The sequence below is a fragment of the Euphorbia lathyris genome, chromosome 5, assembly GCF_963576675.1.
Source record: "Euphorbia lathyris chromosome 5, ddEupLath1.1, whole genome shotgun sequence".
Lineage (NCBI taxonomy): Eukaryota > Viridiplantae > Streptophyta > Magnoliopsida > Malpighiales > Euphorbiaceae > Euphorbia > Euphorbia lathyris.
In genome coordinates, this window is record NC_088914.1 from 46205192 (window position 1) to 46222390 (window position 17199).

Consider the following 17199-nt stretch of genomic DNA (forward strand, 5'->3'; position numbering starts at 1 on the left):
CTGTGTTCCGCTCCTAAGTGTGATTGCTCGTGCTTCCTCTTCTACCAACTCATTGACCTGCATTTGAAGTCTTTGGCAGAAAGCTTCATTGTGTGCCAACCTACCTTCTATGGCACTCAGGATCTCCATCAGGACATCTATACTTCTCTCCAATTCAGTCTCAGAACCTGAACCTCGGTATCTGTCCTGCTGCCAATGCGTGCTATTTGACCCATACTGTTTCAGATAATGGACCTGTTCGAGTACCATTGGGCACTCCATGCTCTTGTGCCCTCCACTGCAAACCTCACAACTTGCTACTGGTTCTGGTGATTTCAGGTGACTTCCCAGCAGATCCACTTTTTCTGTAAGTGCTGCTATCTGACGATTTGATTCTGAAGATATTCTAGGGAACTCCTCAGCTATTGTGCCTCTTCTCGGAGCCGACTTCTCAACTTGCCAACATGCACTCCGTTCAGCTAATTCTTTCACCAGATTGTAAGCCTGCACCGTAGTCTTGTTGAATAGATTTCCTCCCGCTGCTACATCTAGAAAGGCGTGGCTGACAGGAGATATTCCTGAATAGAACATGTCAACAAGCTAGTACCGCTGGTAACCATGGTGGGGGCACCGTCTTAACAACCTCTGGAACCTCTCCCAGGCTAAATGCAGGTTCTCACTGTCGGACTGCCTAAACGAGGTGATTTCGCTTCTGAATTGTGCACTCTTTGATGGAGGGAAGTACTTTTCTAGGAACGCTGATACTGTAGTGTCCTAATCAGTGAGAGAGCCCGGCTCGATGGATTGCAGCCATTCTGCAGCTTCTTCTTTCAAGGAAAATCTAAACAGCTTCTGGAAGATTTGTTCAGATGTGATGTCTTCGCACTTGAAGGTGTTGCAGTATTCCACGAATTTGTCAAGATGTGAGTTAGGATCTTCGTAGTAATCCCCACCGAACTGTCTCGAGTTTTGAATCATCTGAATCATTGCTGGTCTGATTTCAAATGACGTTGCTGTTATTGCCGGGTCTAGGATGCTAGAGGTGCTTGTAGGCCGCTTTGCCTTCAACAACTCCATGACCGAAAGATCTTCGGCCATTGTGTCCTCCTTTTATGTCCTGCAAGAACAGTTTCAGCTTAAGAATCAAGATGCAATGACGAGTGATTCGTAGATCCTCAGTTCTAGGAATCACAAACAATTATATAAACCTTTCACTAAGAGTTACTAGTTATAAACAAAAATACTCCCCCGGCAACGGCGCCAAAAACTTGATGCTCGCAAAGTATATAGCAATAAACAGGACAAGTGTATCCTATCGCAACAAGTAATATAGTGCTTAAGCACGAGATCGAACCACAAGGACTATCTTTTACAACTAGTCGACCTAAGGTAGGTAAACGCAATTGTTCGGAAGGTTGAAAATGATGTAGAGTGATTAAGGAGGTAAATTTCTAAATAAAAGACAAAAGCTATTGAAGGGAAGGATTCAAAGTAATTGATGAGACAATCTAAGATGGGGATTCTCTTAATTGGATTCCATGTATGATTTATTGAGACTCAGGGGTATATCCTGACGATAATCGACGGTAATCACCTAATTTACCACATGAGGATGGGCAATTTAAGTGGCCTATTCACATGCATTTGGTTAATGGCTTGATTAGGCATAAAACCTAGGTCATACAAAGCATTAGGTTCTGTGGTGATTAAGGCTAAAGATATAGCCCAGCCATAGACCGCTCTCCTAGTGGTCTCTAGCGAGGTCAGATTATGCTAATTCGGATTAGGCAATTCCTTGGTCAGGCAACTGTCTATCTACAATCCTATGTTTGTCAGAATCAAGGCATTAGGTTCGGCAATGTCAGGCTAGTTGATCATCATCGAATCTCATTCTAGCAATGATCCTATTTCTGATAAACCTAAGACATTAAGCATACATAATCTAATTGATTGGAAACAATTCCATACACCTAAATCCCTAATCATACATGGTTACACAATCAATCACATCCTCATCCCAGATTGGATGGGGATTAGTTCATAATAAGACCAACCCAAGAATTAAAGCTCAAATTATCAAAAAGAATCATAATTAATCCAAATAGCAAAGAGTAAGAGACAGTTTAAGGAATTAGAAGTCTAAACCCCGGATATGTCTGATTCTGGTTACAAATGGTGAGAGAAATCTCCTCTCCAATCTTCAATCCGTCAAAAACAATTACAAAGAAAAGAAAACTGAAATTATAAACATCTGATCTAGAGAAAAAAAAGGGAGAAAAGGGGAAATAAAGAGGAAAAAGGAAAAAGTCACCCTAACAATGGAGAAGATGGCTCCTATTTATAGTGTACACAAGGTTAGGGGTATTTTTAGCAATTTTTAAGGCCAAATTCGCGTCCAAGAGATAAGATGACGCTGGGGAATTGCTTTCTAGTGTCTCGTCGAGACCAAAGTGGTCTCGACGAGACGACATGGTGTCTCGGCAAGACACTAGGCGTCTTACCGAGACACCACGTGATGATTCCTTTCGGAACCATCGCTACCGCCTCGTCTCGTCGAGACAGGCTATGTCTCGACGAGACGAGAGCTTGTCTCGATGAGACAGGCTCCAAATGGGGCCGCTTTCTCTCCTTGTAGGTCCCTGGACTTCCGAATTTCGCTCTACTTGTCTCTGATGAATCCCAACAGTGTTCCGAAGGCCCCTTTATAGTCCGGAAGTATTCCACTTGGCTCGGGTTTGGCTTTAAAACGCTAAGATAGCCCCAAAAATCTTGAAAACAACAAAAATGCAATAAATAACGGAAATGACTCATTTTAACTAAAAGATAACAAAATGATATCAGAATTGAATGGAAATAAAGTAGGAACGAGCTAAAATGATCCTAAAAACCCTATACAAATGGGAGCTATCAACCTCCCCACACTTGAATCTTGTTTGTCCTCAAGCAAGAAAGAATCAAAAGTAGTGAAACATCAACAAATAGCTCCCGTACACGCACAAGGATCCATTGCACCTTTATTATCCATACAGACTACTCAAGTTGCAATTAAAAACGAAGTGAACCTCAAAATAATCTCCAAAACTGATCAAGTAATTCTATCAACCAACACTTTGCAAAAACGAAAGGCGAGGACTAACATTGCTAGCTCACAGGTGGTCGCTTTTGCACTCAAGTGTTTAGGTAAAATATGTATTTGGTAAACGCTCTACAGTTTATTGCACAAAATGGTCACGTTGGGATTGCATCATCCATCTGGTCGAAATTACGCATCGTAACTAAACAAGATTATAGGTCTTTACAGGGTTGTAACAAGGCTAAAGGTTCGGGGGTAGGAAAAAGGAATTTAGGCTTAGAGTTAATGACTCAACTGGCTAGCATTAAATTGCAAAAATTGGCACTTTTTCCGCTATGTACGAGATAAAAGCTCAAGGTTGTTTAATTTTTCAGTTTGGGAAGCAACTAAAGAATATCTTTTAACCTTTCCTCTATAACTTATTTGGTTCGGTTTTGAACCATATATATATATATTTTTTTTCTTTTGAGATAGAGGGGACAAAGAGTAAATTTGAATGTGTTACTTCTTATATTTAGAATTATAACCCTTCGATGGTAGTTAACGGAAATTTGAAGGATGTGTGCCTAAGGATCTTCTAACCGAAATTGAGTCAATTAACTTGGGTGAGACAGGGTATTTAAGACGGCTAAGGGCTTGTAATAGGGTCAGAGGGGCAGCTGAACTTTCATGGGGGTCTTCTACACTTGCCACGTTATATCGGCAGCTGGGGATTGCGAGGAGAGGAGACTGTTCTGGTATATGCGGATGTTTGACCCTGCTATAGGCGTGGATATACGAGTATTTTTCGGTCTTCCGGCCGCATAGACTAACTCACAGGATCCCATCTGACTGTCCCCGTGCATGAAGATGGGAGGTCGGGGTACCAGGAAAGACGACCACCCGACTAGATACCATACGTGGGCAGCTGGACCGTATGACGGCAGCCGAGGTATTTTATAAAATTTTAGAATTAATATAGTTTTATAATATTTTATAAAATTTTAGTATTAATTTAAGTATTATTTATAGTATATTATTATTTATTATTGAGTATTATTTTTTTTTTGTAGGTGATGTGGTTGCCTTATGGTCCTGTCCCCGATGATGATCAGCTTCGAGTGTCCTACGCCGGTTGGATACGATATAGAGACATTGTCGAGCCGTATATTCCGGATCGAGCGTTATGTCAAGTCGGATATACTCAGCCTATCCCAGCTGAGCGTATTAGACCTGATAAAGCAGTACGACCATGGAAGTCTTTATCGTACAGGCTCACGCATTCCTCTGTCACAGTTGAGGATACCTGGCGGAGATTTCCATCGGCTCGGGGCATTAATCGGAGGAGATGCCGGCCAGTTGGATACGATCCCGCTGCCTGTGATGCTGCTTACATGGACTGGTACATGCGATATTCGCATCCTCATCTCCTTCATGCACCACAGGATGGACCGGCCCAGTATGCTCGCTCCAACAGTGAATTTGTAAGTTTATTATTATTTAATATTAGTTTACATGTATTTATTTTTTAATATTTATTTTTTTTATAGTGGGTTAGCTGGTTGTGGCGTATCACCCAACGAGCGGCTACCAACCAATCTGAAGAGGAGGCTCCACTCATTAAGAGGGAGATGGATGAGTTTATGGACGCGTGGCATCGGGCGAATTAAATTATTTTATTAGAACTTATTACATTTCAACACTTTTGAGATTATATGTACTCTTTTATGTTTATTAATTTATTTTAATGTTTATGTTGTTATATTTTATTTGTTAAAGGATAATCCGAGTTAAAATGCCGTAATTTTTATTTCTAAAAGGTTAATTCGAGTTAAATCAACACCCATTTTTCGGAGAGGTAATCACGCGGGCGTGAGGTAATCACGCCTCACCTTGTGGTGAGGCATGAGGCTATCACGCCTCACCATAGGAGCGGACGTGATACCCTCACGTCTCACCGTGTGGTGAGGTGTGATTACCTCATGCCTCACCCTGTGGTGGGGCGTGATTACCTCACGCATCACCACGTGGTGAGGCGTGATCACCTCATGCCCGCGTGCCGGGAGAGGAAATTTTCCCCCATTTCCCACCTCAAAGCCTCAAAGGGTATTTTCGTCCTTTCATGGGGCTAGAGGTGGGAAATTGAGCCTATGTTTAACAACACCCTATCCAAAATTATGTCATTTTGACCGTGTTTGTTTGCACAAAAACATTGTGGAAATTTAAGAAAATAAGGAAAATATTTTGTTCGAAAATAGTGAACCTAAACTTTTACGACTCTATTTCATTTCTTTTTATTCTTTAAAAAAAGAGTCATTTAACACTTCTTCACATTTTTTGGTTTGTAACAAAATATCGGAAAATATTTTATCGTTCAACATAAATTTTTCTCTTACACAATGATATTAGGCGAATATAAACTCGCCACGTGACACCAGGGTCGTCTCCGGCATTTTGGAGGCCCTAGACATATTATGTACTTTTTTTTCGTATCTAAATTTAATACTATTTTAGAAATAATAAATATTAAATAGTAAAACTAATATATTATTAACTATAATTCAAGTCTAATAACCTAAAACTAAGAAATTATTATTCTTCTTGATTTTGTATATGTAAAATCGAGTTTTCTTTTATATATATAAAATCAAGTTTCTTCTCACCAGTCAAGAGAGAAGCAAGCAGACGACAAAGTATTAATTTCTGAAAATTAAACTTGGACGGCTGAACTCGAACTTAATCGCAAGATTCTATTGAAAGAAAGAGAATAATGTATCTTGGTGATTAAAGATTGGTTGAGTCGCGTCTTTATTATGAAATACATGCTTAAATCACTATTTGGACATCGATTGATCCAAGGAATCTTATCATTTGGCAACTGAACTATCCCAATTGGTGAAAATTCATCCAATTTGGATGGAAACTTAATAGAATTATTAACATATGATGATATTTTGACAACTACTGTTAAGCCCAAAATATACCTAAAATATCATTAATATTTACATCAGTTTTGCTATGAAATCGTGCTATTTATATCTATTTAGAGTACTTTTATGTCCGAATATGTTTCTTTTATGCAAGGCACCTAAATATTTGGTAAAATCCAAATAGGAGTGAAAACGGATCAAAAACGAAGGAAAAACCCTAAGTTACGAGCCAAAAGTACGAGAAAATCAGCACACCAATACGAGGAGACAGTAACGGAGTCCGAATCTCGGCAGGGATTCCGGAATCTCGGTAGAGATTTTGGGTCACGACCGAGATTCCCTAATCTCGGTCGTGACACGCCTTTTTCCGGCGTTCTCCACTTTCGTCCCGAAGACTAAAAACTGCTCCCTAATCTTGGTAGAGATTTCCCCATCTCGGTAACATCATCATGTCTTCCAGCACCATTTTCACATGTTTAATTTCAAAGAAACACGCCTGTTCGGGTGGATAGAAATGTCTCTTCGCAGCGGACACGGCCCTTCAACACGACTCTTCAATATATATAAATAAAGAGTTGAATTCAGAGTTCAATGAGAGTTAGATTAATTAAGATTAGAGTGCAGAATTTATGCAGAAACTCTGACTCAGAAAGGAGTCAGAGATTAGATTTCATTTCTGTAAAAGCAATCTGATGTACACAAATTGTTCTTAAATTAATTACAAACACAGTAGCAATTAGATTTAGATTAAGATCTGTTCAAGACTAGTTTACATTTTGGTAGTAGAAGAACCATCTCTATTCCGAAGATTCAGCGAGAAGATTAAGTAGCGGATTCGACCCCGGAGCCTGACAAACTCTAGCGAGGTTTGAGGAATGATTAACAACCCGGAACTCACTAAGTCCTCTTGAATGCTTCCATGCTTTTTGTTCTCTATAAACTTGTATCAATTTACACTTCATCTAATAAAAGTTCATGAAATTCAATAAATTCTTATGTAGTTACTTTGGTAAATGATCCGAAGTAAAGTTCTGGTGTTTTCATTAAAACGTAGTTAAATTCAAAATCCTTACAAGGAAATTTTATTGAACACTTGGGCAAATTCATTCTTACGGACGATATGATCGTTAGGTCAACTTATCGGAAATAAGTGTAAATTTGGTCAAGGTAGATATCTACTCAGAGCTAGAGGGGTTCTCTACGGTTCAAAGCCTTTTAATTGAAGGAGTTTACGTTTATTACACATTTATAATTTTTACAAAGTTTAAAGTTGTTATCTTTGCTTAATGCAAACGAGTACAATTATTCTCTTGTTTTAAACACTAAATGTTTCTGTTTTGTAATTTAAACTCAAAACAGAATTGATTTCTAACATTCTACATATATTCTAATCTGATTCTTATTAAATCAATCTCAAAACCCAAAATTCAATTAACGATTTTCCATATTATAAACCTAAAACGTGAATCAAAATGAATTAAAATAAGTTTTCGTTAAAAAGCGTTCCCTGTGGGTTCGATATGTTTTTATTACTACAAGCGAAACCGTGCACTTGCGGAAATCGCTCAACAAGTTTTTGGCGCCGTTGTCGGGAAACGCCAAATTTTTAACAAAAATTTATATTTTTCGTGTTTTATTCTGAACCTTGGTTTATAATATATGTATTTATTTATTTTCTAGTTTAATTTTATTTATTGAGGATGGTCGCTAGGACTAAATCCTCGTTGTTATTTAACGTTTGCATTTAGATGTTTGCAGATAAAAAAAATCCAAGTTTTTTTTCAAAGATAAACTGGAGATTTGATCATTAGTATAAATTCACCGAAGGAGTCTACAGAAAAGAAATTCAGCATGCAAATACATTAGAAAGGAAAGAAATTTTTTTGAAACAGGATGTCAGACGTGACAGATGACTTTTCCAAAAAAATTTACCTTTTCCCAAAACACCTTTAACTATTTGCTACAAACTTATCCCTTCACCAGAACATCATATCTCTTTGTTAAGAAAATATCAATTCCTACACTTAAAACCCAAATAATTTCCCTTTTTATCATTTCCTTAAAACACCTATATTTATCTCTCTAAGAAACAGTTGATCAACTCTTCTAAAATAGATATATCAGAAGTAGGATGAAATTATCTTATCCGCCAGGAAGGAATTGTATACTTTTAATATAGTTTTGAAGTTTCGGTTTATGTGCGTAGTTTTTGTTCGTGTACGGAACTATAAGTTCAGGCATTCAACCGAAATCATTAGATCCATAAATTGAGAAAATGCTAAAAAAATAAAACGCTTAAAAAAATGCTAAAAAAAAACGCAAAAAAAAAAAAAAACTTAAAAAAATATAATAATAATTTCAAAGTTTGGGATACAGTTCTACTTTTTAATTCCCAATTGAAATTATTTCCAGGTAAGTTAAACTGGACAAGACCATATTTAGTTGATAAAATATTTTGAGTACAAAGGCGCTCCAATTCAAGCAATTGAATCAGTGGACGTATTCTATGAAAATTAAATTAATTAGTTTTCATATATTGAATCTTGTTTTTCTTATATCTTGTCCATTGTTTTCATTTTTACTAGTTTTAATTTATTTTACTTTTGTTTATTTTTATAATTTGATTTTTAGATTTGTGTACAACTAAGTTTTATTCAATAAAAATTTATTAATGTCATGTTTTTAATTGATTTTCCGAAAATTTTAATGTGTTTAGTGAAATTTCAGGAATCTCAGTTGAGATTTTAAGGATTCAATTATTCAGGAAAAGTTCGTAAAGTTTCTGAACTTACCGAGATGAATTTAATCTCAACCGAGATTAGCAAAATAGGGTTTCGATGCCTGTTTCCCAAGACGGAAACAGCGTGCCGCGACTGAGATTCACCAATCTCGATCGCGACATGGGTAATTTTTGTACCTGTCACCTTAGTTTCTTCTTATTCTTCAAAATCTTGCTGAAATTTGAAAAAATCTGTCAGTTTTCACCCAAGAGGCACCAATTGACACCATTTCGTTTTCAACAAACATAATATTTCATTCTATTAACCTATATATTTCAGTAAAAATCAGAATTCTTCTTTTATTTCACTTCATCTCTTTCAGAATTCTGAAATTCTTACCACATATCTAAAGGTTACAGACATTCATAATTCTCCAAACATGACTTCCTCTCTTAATTGTACGTTTTGGGAGACATTTTCCAAGGCAACACAGTTAATTCCTCAAAAATCTTAATGGAGGGATTAGTTGCCATATCACGTTCCAAGGATAGGAAAATTGGATACGGGAATATAATATGTGGAATTATTTTAGGAACCAAAGGCGTTGTTTCGGTTCCATGGACTGATAAAGAACCATTCCATATCATTGACTATGAATTCCTGGAAAGTGAGGGACTTCTCAAGAGAATTTTCCGAGTTGGCCCACGATTTCTTTCTTTTGAAGAAAGACAGATCTTCGTTCAAGCCAAGATCGATCGGGCTCATGCTATGAGTATTTCAATTCATAGGGATACCATCTAATTTTAATTTTTATTGTGTTTTGTTTGTTTGTAATTGTTTGTATATAGGTTTGTTTTTGCATTTCCTGTAAAAATGTTTTTCATTTTTCAATCTGTATGTTTGATTTTATGTTAATCAAATGAATAAATATTTCGATTCATGTTTACATCTTTTATGTTCATGTATATATATCTGTATTCTGATTATTAATTAGAAAGTTAATTGTAACATTTATGATTAAAACACATTCATGTTTCAATTTAATTCGTTAAGAACATTCATGGTTTCAATCAATTTATTAAGAACATTCATGTTTTCACATTAATTCCCTTAAATTGTTTCATCAATTCAATATTTATTAAGGTGAAACCTTTGGTTTTTCCTTCATTTAATGTTTTAATTATGTTTTTAAGTTACAGGTTTTAATACATTCATTAATAGGACATAATTGCAAGACGAGAAGATAGATCGAAGTTCAAATACGCGTTTATATGCTACCAGGTCCAGAATCTCGGTAGGGATTTCAGAATCCCTATACGAGTAACGAAACATGGAATTTCTGGAGAATTTCTGTCCCCGAGAAAGGTCATGTCGCGACACGCGACCTGTAGGACGAGTATAGGCACGAATTTGATCCATTTTTCAACCTTTTCCTATTCCTACACTAATTCCTAACACATATATTCACCCCTATTTTTACCTATCACTTACACATCCATTACATCAACTCTATTTAAAACACATTTTCTTCTTCCACAATCAAATCTCCACACTCAATTACACACCATATCACCTTTACTTTTTACCACATTTTTACCTATCCAACATACTTCTTTCCCACACACAAACTCCATACCCTACTCCTCCATTTTTCTACCTTTTACACAAATTTTCTATTTTATTTCTCTCTTAAAGTTCAAAATTTTATACACCATGCCTGGTCATAAAGCTACTCATAAGCTTTCCACTTCCACCTCCAATCGGTTGAGTTGTCTCTTTGTGGCCACATTCGACTTTATATCAAGTGAGGGAGGGAAGCGGTATATGCACTTTTTTGGGCCAAAATTCGTGTTTCATGATATTCTCTTTTGGATTTTGCTACAGAGATTTACATTTAGGAATTAGGTTCCAATTTATGAAGTTGGGGATGAATAGATGCGTATTTGGTTTGGATATCATACAAAACAATTTATTGTTAAGCCTATCAATTTTCAAACCAATCCGGTTTGGACATATTTGCCTAATCCTAAGAATGCTACTAGCAAGCTCATTAAGGATCGTTGGTTTTAGTGGTCGATAACATTGGACTACTTTTTGACAATTTTAACCATGCTTCCGTTTCAACCAATAAGCAAGTTACTATGCGTACTTTGATTACGGGTCTTGTTTTGTATGCTACGGGTATCATGGAGTAGTTTTCAATCACTTACTCCTAATTATTTTCCAATGTTGGATTATATCACAATTTTACACATTCATTTAGTGGTTAGCCAATGTTGGCTAGTTTTGCAAGTTCGATGTTGGTACTTCAAGTTCACATGGTAATGGTAATGAGCAGGCAAATTTTGGTGGGGATGACGATATGCATAAAGATGAAGAGGATGAAGAAGGTGAGGAGGAGGAGCATGTTGAAACCCAAACACAAGCACAAGGGAATGTTGAGGAAGAGCACAATGTTGATGATCAAGTTAATTTACAACAAATTTTGAACCAAATGAATGCACACGACCGGCAAATGAATTTGCGGTTCGATGATATTGTTGAAAGCAACCAAGAGATGAGTTCACGAATTACCGCGGTGGATGCCAACATCCATACTTTGAGGAGATAGCACACGTCAACCCGACACCGGTTATTATCATTTTTCCATCGTCAAGGTGTCGTGACCACACCGTCTCCACCGGGCTCACCTTCACAAGAATAGGTTTTTTATCTTATCTTTTCTCAACTCCTTTATCTTTTTGTGTTGTTTTTACTTAAGTTTGGTACAATGCTTTAATTATTAAGTTTGGTACATTTTCAAATTTATTATATTATATTGGATGATTTACTTTCATATTATTCTATCTTATTTCGTATGCTTTATTTTCGTATAATTTTTCGTGTTTTATCAATTTTTGCACCAATGAGGACATGGTCCAAATTAAGCGTGGGAGGAGATATTGCATATTTCATTTTATTTTTTGTACGAATGAATGTGACGAATAAGAATAAATGACACCCATTTTTAACATAAATACATGTTAATAAGTTTTTAAAGCAACACTTGTTTTATGCAAATGCAACATATATTGCAACACAATTTTTCAAAAATGATATTATTTTATAAACATTATTTTTCATAAACTTTACATTTTCATATGTTTAAAAAATATTTAACTTATGATTATTTTTAGGTTATCATTATCGATAGAAATAAAATTTCTATACGGGCAATATTTTTCAAATTTTTCACAAATCTCCGAAACGATTTTATAAAAAACGTCTCGAATGAATGTATTTAAGTAAAAAAAATTATGTATTCTCAATCTCTATTTTATATCATGTAAATTCATGATACAATAAATCTTATTTTAAATTTTCAATTAGGTTTATAGGCATTAAATTGAACTAACAATTTTTCGCTCGGTTTGATATCGTCTTACATTAACACCAATTGAAGTTTTTAAGGAAACTTTAGCCATAATACATGTTAAATTTTAAGTCAATATAGGTTGAATGTGCTATTTTTCTTTTTCCCAATTTACAATTTTAATTTTTATAACTCGTGTTAATTAAATCAATTAGTCGTATTCTTAACTTTTGGCCACGATTGAGACCAGCCTTATCACAATCGAGGTATGAAAGGGAAGAAAATTAAGTAAACGGTACTTTTGGCCACGATTGTGACCACCCTTATCACAATCGAGGTATGGAAGGAACGTTAAAATTAAAGCAAAAATTAAGCGTGTTTAAGTTTAAAGTAACGATTGCGTCCACCCATGGCATGGTCGGTATCTCTTAAGCGAACACAAATAAAATGCACATAAAGTTACGATCGAGACCACCCTTATCTCGAGCGTAACTAAGCAAATAAATTAACATAAATAATTATTCATTTCATAATTCATATAATAGTTTAGGTTTGGGAAAGGAAATTTTGTGCTTTGAAATGCCTTGAGACGAAAGACTCAATAACATGTGCGCTTATATCGTCCCGAATACTTCAATTTAAAAATTGAAATACAAGACGAATGATATATCGCCTTTATACTAGTTAGTTTGGTATTTTGCGTATAAATTTGCCATGCGAAGTTTATCTTTTCGGCTTAACTAATTTAAAAAGAAATACATATATGTTTTATTTTCATAAAGAGATTAGTTAAAGGATAAATTCAGTGAAATTTTGCTCGGGACTAGCAAAAGATTAAGTGTGGAGATTTGTTAAGCCCAAAATATACCTAAATATCATTAATATTTACATCAGTTTTGCTATGAAATCGTGCTATTTATATCTATTTAGAGTACTTTTACGTTCGAATATGTTTCTTTCATGTAAGGTACCTAAATATTTGGTAAAATCCAAATAGGAGCGAAAACGGATCAAAAACGAAGGAAAAACCCTAAGTTACGAGCCAAAAGTATGAGAAAATCAGCACAACGATACGAGGAGACGGGAACGGAGTCCGAATCTTGGCAGGGATTCTGGAATCTCGGTAGAGATTCTGGGTCGCGATCGAGATTCCCTAATCTCGGTCGTGACACGCCTTTTTCCAGCGTTCTCCCCTTTCATCCCGAAGACTAAAAACTGCTCCCTAATCTCGGCAGAGATTTCCCCATCTCGGTAACATCACCAGGTCTTCCAGCACCATTTTCACATGTTTAATTTCAAAGAAACACGTCTGTTCGGGTGGATAGAAATGTCTCTTCGCAGCGGACCCGACCCTTCAACACGACTCTTCAACATCTATAAATAAAGAGTTGAATTCAGAGTTCAAGGAGAGTTAGATTAATTAAGATTAGAGTGCAGAATTTATGCAGAAACTCTGACTCAGAAATGAGTCAGAGATTAGATTTCATTTCTGTAAAAGCAGTCTGATGTACACAAATTGTTCTTAAATTAATTACAAACACAGTAGCAATTAGATTTAGATTAAGATCTGTTCAAGAATAGTTTACATTTTGGTAGTAGAAGAACCATCTCTATTCCGAAGATTCAGCGAGAAGATTAAGTAGCGGATTCGACCCCGGAGCCTGACAAACTCTAGCGAGGTTTGAGGAAGGATTAACAACCCGGAACTCACTAAGTCCTCTTGAATGCTTTCGTGCTTTTTGTTCTCTGTAAACTTGTATCAATTTACACTTCATCTAATAAAAGTTCATGAAATTCAATAAATTCTTATGTAGTTACTTTGGTAAATGATCCGAAGTAAAGTTCTGGTGTTTTCATTAAAACGTAGTTAAATTCAAAATCCTTACAAGGAAACTTTGTTGAACACTTGGGCAAATTCATTCTTACGGACGATATGATCGTTAGGTCGGCTTATCGGAAATAAGTGTTGTTGGAATTAATTGGATATGGATCCAATTAGGCCCGCCCGAAATGGAACGGGCTCAAACCCAATAAGAATTAGGGTTAGGTTATCTATTTATTTAGTATAAATAGAAACCCTAACCAACACTAATTCTAAGAGAATAAGGAATTATGTTTTAGAGATACAGTATCTCAAAAACACAGAAAAGAGAATTTTTCTCTCATGCTTCCTCCTTTTGGCCGCCGCCCCCTCTCTCTCTTTGGGATTCGTCGTCGCTTTAGTTCGTGAACCAATTGTCTTCCTCTCCCAATTCTATTGGCGTGGTTGAAGGCTTGACCGGTGATACTAGATCAGGTGATTGATCCGGATCCTTCCGCTGCAAATCAAGAACGAGATCCGCGCTACAAGAGGTAACCCGTAAACCCGTTTACTTATTCGGATAAATATATATATATTGTGAATATATGCTTATCCCGACATTAGTATCAGAGCCATTGGATCTAGTATTCCGTCTTTACCGTGAATCCGTTTGCGTTTGAATCTTTTTTGAAAGATTAAAAATAATTCATTGTTATTATTTGTTATGATTATACACTGGAATTGATTGATTGTGTGATTAAATTGAATTAGGGTTCGATTTAAACGTTTTTTACTCAATTAAACCTGTTTTAGGTTTCTGTTACCTTCTGATTTTTCGTTCCGCTCGTCAAATCGAAAAACCGACCACACCATCGAGTCCAGAGACCCCAAAAACCCTAGGTTCCATATATTTTTCGTCACCGGAATCGGCCAGGAAGGCGGCGCGTGGCCTTCACGCGCCACCTGGGGGGGAGAAAACGCGTGTCTCCCCCCAGCCCGCCATACGACATGCACTGGTTGGCCAGCCGGTGCCGCACTAGCGCCAGCTGGACCAACCAGCGCGTGCCACGTGGGAGAGGCCCCTCCACATGCGCCAAGCGCATGGGGCCTCTTCCCGTGACCAATTTTTTCCCGTTTTTTACAGAAACGCGTTTCTGAATTTTTCTGATTTTTTGGGTATTTTTTCAAAATCTTTGGATGAGCAGTTTATACAATATCTTTTAATTAGGGTTTTCGGGGAGATGCCTGAAATGTTAAGGAGATCTGTGATTCGTTCCTTCCCTCGCCCGTTCCGTGTAGGAGAAATTCCCTACATGGAAGAGATTGAAGATTTTTATATTGGTTAAATGAACCATTTTTGTTTTTGGCGTGGTTGTGGATTTAATTTTTGGAACAAATTTTTTCTTTGGGGTTTATTATTCTAGTGTTATAATTTTCGTTAGGATTTCTATTGGAATTTTTGTTTTATAATGGATTTTTAATATAAAAAAAATTTCAAATATGTTTGGATAATTTTTTTTTATTTATGGTGTGATTATTCAAATATGTTTGGATAACCATTGGGATCCTAATTTAATTATTATTTAATTTTGATTGGATAATTTTTGGTATGTTGGATTGTAATTGATAAGCTTGAATAATTTTATGTGAGCATTTAATTGTGATTTATTAAATCAGTGATTAGTTATTATTGATTTAATGATTATCTTCGACATTAGTAGTTAAGATTAGTCAACATTAAGATCGAAATAATAAATCAAAAGTCATCTTAATTCCTTACAACAACCATATTTTTTTTGTAATAAGTTGCAAAATCGTTACTTGTGAGTAACAAAATTCTCTAAGCATTAATGTATCTAATTAGTTGGATCTAATACTAAAGTGTAAAGGGTAATTTGAGCCACTTCGGTCTCATTTTCGAATCGAAATTTAGAATGAAAATTTGATTGATTAGATATAAGTTGTCTAGAGAATTAATGCATGTATTGAACCTTTAATAACTTCTTACTAAGTCGTGCAATACCATTGTAGATCAGTCATCAATGGCAGCAGCTAGAAAGTCTATAGTTGCTGAACTCAACAAAGACCTGAAATTAAATGGGGATAACTATGAGGTTTGGTCAATAAAAATAAAGTATGTGCTTGAAGAGCAAGATGCGCTTGCTCAATTAGATACGGTTATGGCCGAACCTGAGGATGGTGCAACTGCTCAGCTTCGCCGAGATTATACGGCATGGAAGAAAAAGGATTCCACTGCCTGCATCATCATGCTGAGTTCCATGGATGATGAGTTCACTAGGCAATTCTGTAAGATTGAGTCAGCCAAGGGCCTATGGGATGCCTTGAAGGAGAAATTCGGAGGTGTGTCGCTGACTAGGCTCCGCTCATTGACAATTAAGTTTGACACTTACAAGAAGAGGCCTGATCATACAATGAAAAAGCATTTAAGAGAAATGTCCAACATAATCAGTGAGCTGAATGAAGCAGGTCATCAGTTGACCAATAAGTAGAAAGTGAAAGCTGTTATCCGCTCTTTGCCAAACAGTTGGGAGCACATGAAGGTGCATCTAACCCACACCGAAGCAATTCAAACCTTCGATGCTGTTTTCGCCACCTTGAGCTAGAGGAGGATCGCCTGGCATCGATTAAGATCAATGCTGAAGCCCATTATGTGGGAGCCCACTCAAGTGGGAGGCGTTCCAATCCTCTAAGGCAAAAGTGTAAGCGCTTCTATGGCCAGGGCAAAGAGCAAGCCAAAGAGCCTGTGAATACAGAAAATAGAAAGGGAAAGAGAACAAAGAACAGAAAGAAACCGAAGCTTTCACGTGTGAAATGTTTCAACTGCCAAGAAAAAGGACACTATGCAAATGATTGCAAAGTTCCTAAGGTACACTACACTAACTCATGTGTGAGTGAAATAAATGTATCTAGCACTGTTCTCATAGCTGAACATGATCCTTTGTGGGTTGTTGATTCAGGTGCAACGGACCATGTGACGAAGGAAAGAGAGACCTTTGTTAAGTTCCGACGAATTCCAGTCGGTTCAAGATGGATCTATTTGGGAGACAACTCGAGAGTTGCAGTCGAAGGGATTGGCACATCTAGATTGAGTCTACATGGCGGTCAAACTCTCCTCCTACAAGATGTTCTCTATGCTCAGAATATTCGGAGAAACCTTATTTCTGTGAACTCTTTGTTAAGAATTGGATTTTCCTTTCTTTTTGCTAATAACAGTTTGCATTTAATTTTGGATAATGAATTTTATGGTTCATGATATGTACTGAATGGTTTGACTATTTTGGATGTTGAATTATATGAATCCAATAATTTTTCTGTTACTACTTCTTCTTCTGTGGATAAAGATG

General features: G+C 36.4%; 1 non-coding gene across 1 annotated transcript; it reads left to right on the top strand.

Annotated features, from left to right (window-relative positions):
• Nucleotides 1–592: 592 nt before the first annotated feature.
• On the top strand, nt 593–699 carry LOC136231637 (small nucleolar RNA R71). Its single transcript, XR_010690006.1, has one exon. It is a non-coding gene; the product is annotated as a small nucleolar RNA R71 (small nucleolar RNA).
• Nucleotides 700–17199: the final 16500 nt, after the last annotated feature.